Genomic DNA, 12,595 nt, shown 5'->3' with positions numbered 1-12,595 from the left:
AGTGAACAAGCCCAGCTCTGGGTTTGATTGGTCCACTGGCCAAGCATTGCTTGCACTGGCAATAATAAATGAAACTATTCTTTTTTTTTTTAAATATAAAAACACAAGAGTGCCCAGCACCTTCCATGTGAGGGATGGTATCACTCCCTGAATTGTGTTTGAAAAAAAATCTTTTGAAATGTTATTTTAGCATCTGAGTCATTTGATGTGCATTTAAGCGTATGATTTGCTAAATCCATTTCAACAAAAAAGGACCCATCCAAGGTTTCTGCTAGCATGGGTGGGACACTATTGAAGAAACCTGAGAGGGTGGGCACGGAGAGAAGGAGGTAGGAACAGGCATGGAGGACAGGAAGACAGGAGAGTATATACTGCCCCCATATTCTCTCTCTCTCTCTCTCTCTCTCTCTCTCTCTCTCTCTCTCTCTCTCTCTCTCTCTCTCTCTCTCTCTCTCTCTCTCTCTCTCTCTCTCTCTCCCCCCTCTCTCTCTCCCCTCCCCCTCCCTCCCTCCCTCCCTCCCTCACTCTCTCTCTCTCTGCCACTGAAGTCTTCCATCAAAACTGAAGATAGTGAGTGGAGCCTGAGTTTCCAGGGAAGATCCCCTCCTCTGTGGGTAGTTTTAGTCTTCTCTTGAGCAGCACTGCCACTTATCTGACACCCAGGGACATTCCCTATGATTCTGCCATTTCTTCCACATTAGCGATGCCTCTGCCTCAGCAGCACGCTCTTGCAATGGGTTTTCCTCGTTAGCGGAGAGAATGCTGGCGCTGATTTATCTGCAAAGCCCCTGGGATGACATTTGTGCTTGGATGTCGAAGAATTTCTCCTTCTCCTTCTAAACCATTAATTTTATCATTATGGAAATAGCTTCCATAATGGATAAAACATTGTCAACTGGATTTGACAGACTATTAAAACACTTCTGAAGATTTGCAAGCTCAGGCTCCTGCCTCCTGGGACTTACTTAAAACACGCACACCCATATTTATATTCTCTCTTAAATGTCAATGGAAAAAAAAGTCTTCATGATAAGGTCTTTGTAATGCATGCAGGCAGTGATCAAGAATCATGTCCCTCGCTCCACTCCTTGCCAAAGCACGCTATTACTCATGAAACAGGGCTATCCATTCATCTTTTCCCAGTAGCTGTGAAATCTGAGGCTTTGCCAGAAACAAGAAAAGATCAATTTGTAAAAGGTATCTCTGGGAAACAGACAGGGATCTCTGTGAATTCAAGGCCAGCCCGGTCTATGTAGTAAGGTCCAGGACAGCCAAGGCTACAAAGAAAGACCCTGTCTCAAACAAACAAACAAACAAACAAACAAACAAACAAACAGAAAAGTTATTACTTGTACTATTTTTATGATACTTTTAATTTTTCAGATAATTTTAGATCCACATGCAGCAGCAAGGGAGCAATAGAGATGGAGCTAGCTGCTCCCGGTGGCACAACTGTGCAGAGCCTAGAGGCAGAGGCTGAGAGATGGCGCTCTCTGGCTGCTTGCTGCTCTTACAAAGGACCAGACTTTGTTCCGAATACTTTTGCCAGGCTGTTCACATCCAGCTGTAACTCCACCTCCAAGTGAGAAGATGCCCTCTTCCAACTTCTCACATGTGCACAGATCTACACAGAGACACATGCATACACCCATTATTTGAAAGTTTAATCTTTTTTTTTTTAATTCTAGGGCAATATATCAATTGCATTATGGATGTTGATAAGTATGGATCTTGTTCCATCTTCCTGTCTTGCTTGTACCCGTTGATATGTGTGTTGAGAACAACGCAGTTTTATTTCTACCACATATAGGGTATTCCACCACAGGCAAGACAGAGAATAGGCTTAACACTGCAGACTCTGTAACACACTCACCTCTGTGTTCTTTCTCTTTTCTCGGGTGTCAGTTTTTTAAAAATTGAACTTTGATGCGTAGGTAATAGGAATAGAGTTACGAACATCCCGTGTCTTCTGCAGAAGTGTTTTGAACACGGCCCTTTCCTTGTGGCAGATGCAGGTAGAGCCTAATTTCTGAACCTGAGCTCCATTTCTACCCCATGCATGTCGCCAGGTACTTTCTGCAGATCCCAGGCTGCCCAGCTCTGTCTCGTGGCTTTGTGTTTAAGCGACAGCACTACAGAGAAAGGAGGCATGGTAGAACAGGACACTTTATTGACTTAGGTAAAAGTTAGGTAAAAATAATAAATTACAATTCCAGTTTTTCAGATAAACCATGGAATTTCTCCCGAACTCAAGAGCTCCTTTGAAAGTTCTAAGTGACATCATTTGGAGGGTAAGGCTGGCCTCTAACTGGGACAAGGGCTGCGCCGTTCTCTAGAGTAGCCACACTTGGCAAAAATGTGAGGGTGCCCTAACGTGTTCCTTACGTAACAAGTCAGCTACGGTGTCAATCCTTTATTACAGTCTCCAGGCCAACAGCTCCCATCTGCTACTGCGGACACTTTTGCCCATTAGATATAAAAGGCAAGCAAGTAAGTCCTCGAAGCCAGCCCAATGACTCGATAAAATACGGTCTTCTTGTCACCCTTAGTGCTTAAATCTTTCCTTGTCAAACTGGGTGGCTTGCAGAGTTGACAGTTACTGCTGTTTGCTGCAAAAGAGATTACAGCCCAAGAAGAGAGCCAGAGCTGCCACTACCCCTGCCAGCTAAGAGAACAAAGGCCTTGGCTCGGCTTTCGTGATTCCTTTGCTGCCCCGTGGCTCTTAAGACAGATGGTTTCAAGCAGTGGGTTTCCAGCAAGACACTCAAGACATGTTTACCCAGTGGTCCCAATAGCCCCCTGCATATACAGACACTCAAGCCCAAGCAAACAAAGAAAGCTTAAAAGGTCCATTCCCTCCGCTCCCCCACCACTCATGCTGTTATTTGTTTCTTTCTTTCTTTCTTTCTTTCTTTTTTTTTTTTTTTCAAAGTCTCTAGGTTAGAAACAAAAGAGATGGGCCTTCCATACACACACAAAAAATCATAGCTGTGGTGGAAATGAATCTTTTACAACTTACAAAGATTGAATTCAGTAGAGACATATTGAGTCTCTTAAATGTTTGTGGCACTCTAATGTTGCTTTAGGGACACCAAAATAAGTCTTTTCTCTTTCTGAAAAGGAAGAAACCAATATTTCTAGAGCAATTGTACAAGCCAAGCATTTTGTACTGGTCATTTCTTGTGACCCCACAACAATATAAAGCCGATACTACAGTTTTCTATACTGGGAACCGAGCACAGGCAGATCGAAGGGCTCACCCAGGCAGACTGAGGGACTCACCCAGGCAGACTGAGGGGCTCACCCAGGCAAGCTGAGGAGCCTTCCTAGCCTGATACAGCTGATAGGAGCTTGCAAAGCTAAAATTCACACCAGGTGGTTCTGACTTGACATCCACGCTCTTTCTGTCCCCCCTGCCTCCACATCCTTTAAAAGCTAAAACTCTAGACCTGTGGAAACATGGAAATATAAGTCACTGTGAAACTAAAACAAAGGAGATTTTAGTCAATTTTGGAAGAGATGCTCAATTGACAGATTATTTTTAAAAATTCAGCATGTGGCTGAAGGAGTGGCCACTGTGGTAAACATCCCTGTCAATGAAGCACTTGTCTGGGCTGCTGGGAGTGCTAGTGACATGTGACTTTTAGCTGCCAGGGAATTTTCTCACCTTCAGATAGTCATCTTGTCCAAGGCCAGGATCCTTCCTGAGAGGTCCACATCTGCTGACCGGTTCTGAGTCAAAGCCTGACCACTGAGCCTTCCTTTCCATCCATTCCTGCCCTAGGGGCAGGTCCTCTCGTGACTATGACACGTTAGTAGGAATCAGGCATCCCTAAGGAGTAGACATAGATGACTGGATAAGAACACTAAGGCTTGAAGAAATCACCTGCCTGGTGCCAAAGAGCAGAGCCTGCATCTCAGAAGCGCTGCTGAAGCTAGCCTGATGCTGCTGCTGGTGGTCCTCATGGTGGTGGTGAGGCAGTAAAAATCTGTCACTACAGCCAAGTGGACCTTCAGTAGATGATGTCTCTTAAAAGGCTATAGTAATTCTTAGTCTGGGCCACTGGTGTCAAAATAACTCTACATCAACCCTCAAAATCTCAGCGGTATGCAACACAAAGCATCTACATGCTGGCTGCTAAAGCTCTGGCTGGAGGCTGCAGGCTCACATGATGGGACCAGCAGCCTGTTACTGGCACAGTCCTGTAGAGCAGATGGTCTCTATCAGCATCACACCTGCTTAACCATACTCACTAGCCCCACTGACCAAAGCAAGTCACATGTCTCAACCCATTCCACCTCTAGTGAGGAAAAATGCAATTACACAGTAAAACCCACGGATACAAGGAAGAGTAAAGAATGGGACCAATCATTGAGTCTACCATGACCAGGGCATAAAACTCACAGCAGCGCAGATAACAAAAGTTTAGGCTTTTCTGTCAAAAAACAAACAACCAACCATACAGAACATCTTAGCTTCACGTTTAGTGAGTGTGATTTCGCTAGACATGTTCTTCCTCATTCAGAATCTGCCCAAGTCTTGGCTCAACAAGGTCGGTGCTCCTAGGTTAGCTTATGGTTTATAAAAAAAAAAGTTGGCAAACAGTCAGCAGGCTCCTCTATGGGCTCTTAGAAGCAGCACAGCTGTCCATTTGTCATCTCTTCTGGTGCCCCTTGAGTCTCTCTGTCACACTGTCTGCTTATTAGTCAACTGCTCAGCTCAAGTCAGAGAGCTTGGATATCACTGGAGAGCTGGTATGCCCATTGCGGGTGGGCACGAGAAGCCCTGGGCCTTCCAGGGCACTCTGGCTGAAGTCCAAAGGCATGCTCAAAACGAGAAGAGTAGACAGCCGGAAACTAGCAAAGTGGGGAGGATGACGATAGGACCCTGGAAGAAGAGTCTGGAAAGATTCCTTGGGGAAATGGGTACAAGGACAGTCAACTTGCTGAGGGGCCTCACAGGTCTGACCTCAGACAGAGAAGAAAGGAGTGAATTCTTCTCCAAAACTTGTAAAATTACTCGTGTGTGTGTGTGTGTGTGTGTGTGTGTGTGTGTGTGTGTGTGTATGTGTTATATATATGCATGTGTAAAGGTATCTGCAAAAATGTGCACGTATGTTTTCCCCCCCCTTGTTCCTTTGAGGCAGGGTCTTTCCACTATGTTTGTCTTTCTTTATCCTCTTGTCCTATCAGCTCTGGATTATAGGTGCTAATGGCCATGCCTGGCTTTTCACGTGGGTGATGGGGACCCAAACTCAGGTCCTCGTGCTTACACAGCAAATGCTCTTACCCACTGGGCCATCTTCCCACCCCCATGTTGTAAGATTCCTTATAATAAATATAATGATTAAGAAATATCGGGCATGAGGGGAGAGGGTAGGGGGCTAGAGAGATGGCTCAGAGGTTAGGAGCACTGACTGCTCTTCCAGAGGTCCTGAACGCAATTCCCAGCAACCACATCGTGGCTCACAGACATCTATAATGTGGTCTGATGCCCTCTTCTGGCCTGCAGGTGTACATGCAGGCAGAGCACTGTATACATAATAATAAATAAATAAGTAAATAAATCTTTTAAACACAGAAATGTTGGTTCTGTGAAGTAGACCATAATAAACAGAGAGAAGCTTTAGACCATCATAAATGACCTCCTCATTCAAGTTAAAAGCTCACATGTGACACCTTCCCCCATGTACCTTATTGAAAGGAGCCATTTCTCTGTCTTTAAAAAAGTCTTTGTCACAGCATTTCTTCCCAAAAATCATGCTGCCAGGTGAAGGGGGACAATAGCTGGCTCCTCGGTTGCACTGATTGAGATGTATCTCTCAGGATCAGAACCATCCCATCCCAAATTATTTTGACTTTATGGCAAGTTGAGATGTCAAGTAGGAATCCCCTTGTACCTGGGATAGATAGATAAATAGATAGATAGATAGATAGATAGATAGATAGATAGATAGATAGATAGATAGAAAAAAGAACTCTAAAAGAGTGAATGAGATTCAAACATTTTAATTAGGCGAATAAGAGAAGCTATGTTGAGCTCTTGACCCATTGTTTATTAATGGATAATATATTCTGGATTCTACTCCTTAGGACTGATCTAAGGCAGTGTCAGTGGATGGCCATGGAAAGTAGTCTGGTTGCTGCCACCATTGCATTTTCAGGTAAGGGATCCTTTGCTTTAAAACCAGATGCTGCAGTCTTCCCCGTGATACAGATGAAGACTGCAAATTTTGGCTTTTCTGTTTTCACTTCAAGACATTCACTGAGTTATTCTGCAATGCTATTGCACGAATAGTGAATAAGGACACATTAAAATGTTATTCTTGTGCCTGTTTTCGCATTTGGCGTGTAGTAATTGTATAAAGCAATAGATTTCGATATGACATTTCCACACATGTGCGTCACCTACTTAGCCGTGCTGAAGCACCTCGAACATCGGCATGTCTTTGTATGTCGGCACCTCTCGGCATTACTTACACAGGGCTTTCTGTTTGCAATGTTATAGCAATGGTGAACTGGGCTCTTTCCTGGGGTGGCGGGGGCTTTGTTGGGGTCTCTGCTATAAATTCTTTCTTCTCTCAGTGGACCACGCATTTTATAACTCATTCTGTATAAACAGCACAAATCTTTTGAGCATTTTCCATGTGGTGAATGTTGAATAAATTCTATTCAGTGGTGACACTGGCTCCTGAGGCTATTTAGTCGGTCTTCCTCAGTAAAGATAGACTTCTACAAAGCAAACAATCTTTTAAATGTGGTGCCTGGGACATATTGTAACTCATGTTTATAAAAGGAGTTTTATACTTTCTATGAAGGTGCAGAAAGAAACTGTAGAATGCATGGGGTTCACAGTTTGGTGTACACATGGCCAAATGCATTAAAAATAATCCTAGGCGTTGGAATCATGTGCTGTTGAAATGCACAATTTCAGGAGCCTTAAGAATTTGTTTACAAAGAAATATTAAAGCTGCAAAGAACAGTCAGTGTATGGTTCAATACCATTTACTGGGCAGAATGTGTTATTAGCAATTGAATACAGAGAAGGAATAGCTAGTTTACCAGGAAGAAAATAGTCAGATGGGAGAAATGAAACACAAAGAAGAAACACACCAAGGATCGGGGCTGTAGCTCAGTGGTGTCATGCTTGCCAAGCAGGCACAGGGCCCTGAATTGGACCCCCAGCAGCATGTATGTGTGTTTCTTTAGGCAAGAGGAATTGCAAAATTAAAAGAAGACAGAATTTAAAAAACAATAGTCATGAGGTGCTAAAATGATGGCTTTTTTTTTTTTCAATGAGCAGCTGAAAAAGGAATGTAGATGCTTGGTATGTTCCTGTGTTAGGAATAGTGTGAAACTGCATTCTTGGGAGAATGTGTTGCGTGCTCCAGTATGCCAACTCCCCTATTCCACTTCACCAGCTCCTGTGGGCTCACCTCCTCGCCTCCTGTCCCCACTCATACATAAAACCTTCTTGAGGCTACACTCGCCTTGTTTGCCTGAAACCCAGGAAAATACCTTCATTTGCATCACCATGTAAAATTTGCATTCAGGCAACAATTCTTCAGAACAAATTAGGAGGGCACATTAGTGAAATGAAAATAATGATTCTCAAAACGTGTGTGTGTGTGTGTGTGTGTGTGTGTGTGTGTGTGTGTGTGTGTGTTTGATAGTTTTGTTTTGTTTGTGTTTGTTTTTTAAGTCAGGGCCTCACTATGTAGCTTAGTTTGTCCTCAAACTTCTTGAATTCAAAGTCTTCCTGCGTGGGTGAGAGTTATAAGCCTGTAGCATCATGTCCAGCTTGCACTGCGCTGTACACATAAAAGTACAGGGGGCTGGAGAGAGGCTCAGTGTCTAAGAGCTCTTACTGTTCTTGCGAAGGACCCATGTTCAGTTCCCAGAACCCACACGGCAGCTCTTAACAACCTGTAACTCCAGTTCCAGGAGTCTAATGCCTGTTCTGACCACCAGGGACTTGTGTACATACATTGTGCATGTGGGCGCACGCGCGTGCACACACACACACACACACACACACACACACTCAGACACATAAAATAAAATAATTTTAAGAGTACAAATGAGTATTGTAATGAATAAATGACAGATATGCTGTAGTCAAAATTCTTCAATGTTATTTGTAAGTTTGTGGTTATGAATTTATAATTTTTCATAGAATTATCAAATTTAGTGATGCCCAAACAATTTGTACTTAATTTGTTCCTTAAGTAAGTATGCCCCAGGAAATATTAGGAACATAGAAATAAGAAAAATAATACTTACTATTTATCTGACATTCAAATTTAATTGGATGTCAGTAAGATGATCTTTCATAGGAAACATGAACGTGTCTGCCTCCCAGCACCAATACTTTGCAGATACTCTGTCCTAATCAGCAAACCAGAACCAACCAGGGCCTTCTGGCTTCCTCCTTCCACCATATCTTCTTTCACACCTGCCTCCAGGCTCCAGTAGCCTGCCCTCCCTTCTTCCACGCCAGGCTCAGCAGTTCCTTTCTTCTTTTCCAGAAAATGCACATGAGGCCCTTTATGATACTTGAAAATTAAGCAGATCTCTCTCTCTCTCTCTCTCTCTCTCTCTCTCTCTCTCTCTCATGTGTGTATGTTTATGTAAATGTGGGTGCACATGTGTGTGGGTGTCTCTCTCTCATGTGTGTGTATGTTTATGTAAATGTGGGTGCACATGTGTGTGGGTGTACATATATGTGGGTACATATGTTTGGGGTGCATGTGTATGTGAGTGATTGTGCATGGCAACACACAGATGTGGGTTCATGTATTGGGATGCACATGTGTGTGTGTGAGTGGATGTGGGGGGACACATGTGTGGGTACATACATACCTATGTCTGCACATGTGACTAGACATCAGGAACGGACTTGAGTGTAGCTCCTGAGGGCCTTCACCTTCTGTCTGCCATAGGAGCTCCCTAGCCTGAGATCTCACCAAGTGGGCGAGGCTAGCTGGCCAGTGAACTCCAAAGAATCTCCTGTTTCTGCCTTCCATCTTTCTATTTCTGGATTACAAGAGTGCCCCAGCATGCCTGGCGTTTTATGCAGGGTCTGGGTATTCAAACTCAGGCCCTCATGCTTGCAAGATGAGTGGTTTGTCCACTGAGCCATATATCTTCTGAAGAATACTTTTCTAACATTTCACGTGCACTTAGATCCTGCAGGGATATTCCCAGCTCTAAGACATGATTTTCCTTTCATCTTCTACCAGGCCTTTTGGATAGCCCCAATTCTTCTCCTCATGCCTGATTAGAATAAGAGATACTGCCAGGGTTCTTTCTCAATTCTAACACACATCTGAAAGCCTGAAGCTTTGGACACAGGGCTATTCTGTGGAGTGTTGCTTGGAGTGCTGTGGAGTGTTGCAAGGTTCCAGCCTTGAAGGGGCCATGCTTTTGGGGTTCCACTATCGTTGAATAACTTGGTATGGTCAGTCTTCTAGTACACCTCTGAATGCAACAAGCGCAAAGGATGTTCTGCCTCCTTGGCCACTAAGAAGGAAAGCAAGTTTTCCATACTAAATTGAAGATAGTCTTTTTCTCTCTCTCTTTCATTTGAAAACTCCTTTATTAAAATTAAAAATTTCCTTACAATGCCTAATTTGCTAAGATTCTTTATCAGTAGCGGTTTAGTCCATTGTTTTCCCAGCAGCAACTGGTGTTGATCATCTGCCGTGTTCTTTCTTCTAAAAATGTTATGAATTGCACAGATGTTTCAAGCGTGAAGCCAGATGTCCTAGTTGGCTTTAACTGACAGCTTGACGGGGCCTGGAGTCATCTGAGAGGAAGGCTCGGTTGAGGAATTGTCTAGGTGAGACTGGCCTCTGGGCATATCTGTGGGGAGCGTGTTCTGAGTGTAGGAGGGTGCCGCCCACTGCGGGCGGCACCATCCCTCAGCAGACAGTCCTGAGTTATGTAAGGACACTGGCTGAGCGCGAGCATATCAGAGTGAGGCAGTGAGCAGCATTCTTCTCTCTGGCTCCTGCTTGAGCTCCTGCCCTGCCCTCCCTCAGTGCTGGACTGCAACCTTTCCCAAATAAACCCTTTCCTCCCCTAAGTGGCTTTTGGTCAGAGTGGTTTTATCACAGCAACAGAATGAAACTAGGACGCCGCCTTGAATTTATGAAAGAGACCCAAGATGGCCCCGAAGGGTAAGTCTTTTTATATATGTCTGGATTCATTTTCTAAGGTTTTATTGGAGATTTTGGAAATCTAGAGATAAGCCTGTGTTTTCCTTTCCTTGCAGTCTCCCATTATGCGAGTGCTATCATAGTTTGCAGAGTTCATAAAATGAGCTAAAGGGTACCTTTCCATCTCGACTCTATGGATGACTTTGTTTAAATTTGATTTTGTTTCATCCTTGAACCCATGAGGCAACCTTTTTATGTCCTGTTCTCTCTGTCTGTCTGTCTCTCTCTCTCTCTCTCTCTCTGTCTTTGTCTCTGTCTATCTCTTTCTGTCTCTCTGTCTCTGTCTCTGTCTCTGTCTCTCCCTCTGTCTCTGTCTGTCCGTGTCTGTCTCTGTCTCTCTCTCTCTCTGTGTCTCTGTCTCTCTCTGTGTCTCTGTCTCTCTGTCTCTGTCTCTCTCTCTCTCTCTCTCTCTCTCTCTCTCTCTCGTCTCTCTCTCTCTCTCTCTCTCTGTCTCTCTCTCTCTCTGTCCTCTGTCTCTCTCTCTCTCTCTCTCTCTCTCTCTCTCTCTCTCTCTCTCTCTCTCTCTCTCTCTCTCTCTCTCTCTCTCTCTCTCTCTCCCATCCCTCTTACTGTTCTTGAATAGCTATAGATATTTTTCTGGTCAGAATGTATGTTTTCGAAGAAGTGACTTTCAGCTCTTAATTGTTTTCTTTTATGTATTTTTCTTAGTACCCGGATTTGTTTTTCTACTTATTCTCTCTCCAAACTGCTAGAGCTGGCTGCCAAGATTGTATGCACTTTACTATTTTTTCCTAACACCCAAATTTAAATTTATGCATATTCTTCTAAACACAGATTTGAGTGGGCTTTATATGCTTGATGTATTGTAGTCACATCACGCAGTTCAGTTTATGACTTAAGACTTCAATTGTAGGTACTTCTTTACCCTGGGCTGCTCAGAAGCACACCACTTAACTTCCAAACATTTGGGAATGCTCCTGCAGTGCTCTTTGTGACTATTGAATTAATGCTCAGCTCCATTATTTTGGGATAATACATTCTACAATTAATACTTTGGGATATTTTTTTAAAACTAAGATTGTCGTTGTTTTGGTAAATGTTCTGCATGTGTTGCACAGGATTGTGTGTTCAACAGATACTGAACACAGAATACTCTGTATATAAACTTTATTAAGTCTGTTACTCTTGCTTTAAATTCACATATCTATTTGCTAAATTTTATATTCTTATTCCACGGAGAAAGAGATTTGCTAAGAATCTACAACTATGATTAGAAATGTGTCTATTTCTGATTCTGTCAGGTGTTTTATCTTTATATAATGTAAGGTTGCATATAAATTAAGGATTGAATCTTACATATTTTTATTACTATAAATGTTAACTTTTTCTCTAGTGGTGTCTTTTGTGTGGAAACCCACTCTTCTTCAGTGAGATATCTACATTAGTTTTCATTCTATTCTGCATTTTATGTATTTTACCATCTTTTATTTGTAATATTTCAATAATCTTTATTGAAAGGGAGCATTGTATACTTGGGTTGCATTTTATTATTTATTAATAAAATGTGTTTTATTTGTAGTTTTTCATCCATTTATACTTAATGTAATTATTAACATGTTTTAATTTCTATCTCATTTCTTGCCATTGTTTTCTATATGTTCCTGTTCTTTCCTTTTCTTGTTCATGTTTTGGGCTGATTGGGTATTTTAAAATATCTGATTTTCCTTTCTAATAGACTAAAACTTATTTATGTTTTTATTAACTTTCATTGATTTCTATAGAAGCTCTTATAGTCAGTTTGTTTATTAATGTTTAAGTGTATCCTTCTAACATTTTATCAGCAATGTCTTTGAAAACACAAAAATAACATCTCTAAATGAAAGTAGGAAAACACTTAGTATGAAATATGAGTTTACATTAAACTTGAATGGGAAAAGAGAAAATCTTCCAGTAAATATTGAACCAATTGTGGTTTATATTCCCATTTCTGAGTAATCAGTATAAATTAGCATAGATATATAATTAACAGTATTATAGAAAAGAATATGCTTGGGGTGGACATGGACAAAAAGCAAAAGAGCTGACTTTTCTAGGAAGGAGCGATGAGCATAAAGATGGAGTTTATAAGAAATATATATGGAGCCCTCAGATTACATATGGAGATGACAGAAGAATGTACTGTTGTCCTTCAGGATCCAGGAGGGATCAAGTCTCTTAAACAAGATGGTATAGTTTTTAATGTATAATCCACACACTTTAAATCATCTCTAGATCACCTACCATCCCCAATACAACATAAGTGTTATGTAAACAGGTGTTTTACTGTGTTATTTGAGCACTAATGACCAACCACAAAGTCTATACATGTTCTGTACAAATGAGTTTTTAGACCATATTTGGAGGAATCCATGGTT

The sequence above is a fragment of the Acomys russatus genome, chromosome 10 (assembly GCF_903995435.1).
Source record: "Acomys russatus chromosome 10, mAcoRus1.1, whole genome shotgun sequence".
NCBI classification, from domain to species: domain Eukaryota; kingdom Metazoa; phylum Chordata; class Mammalia; order Rodentia; family Muridae; genus Acomys; species Acomys russatus.
Note: the sequence above shows the minus strand (reverse complement) of the source record.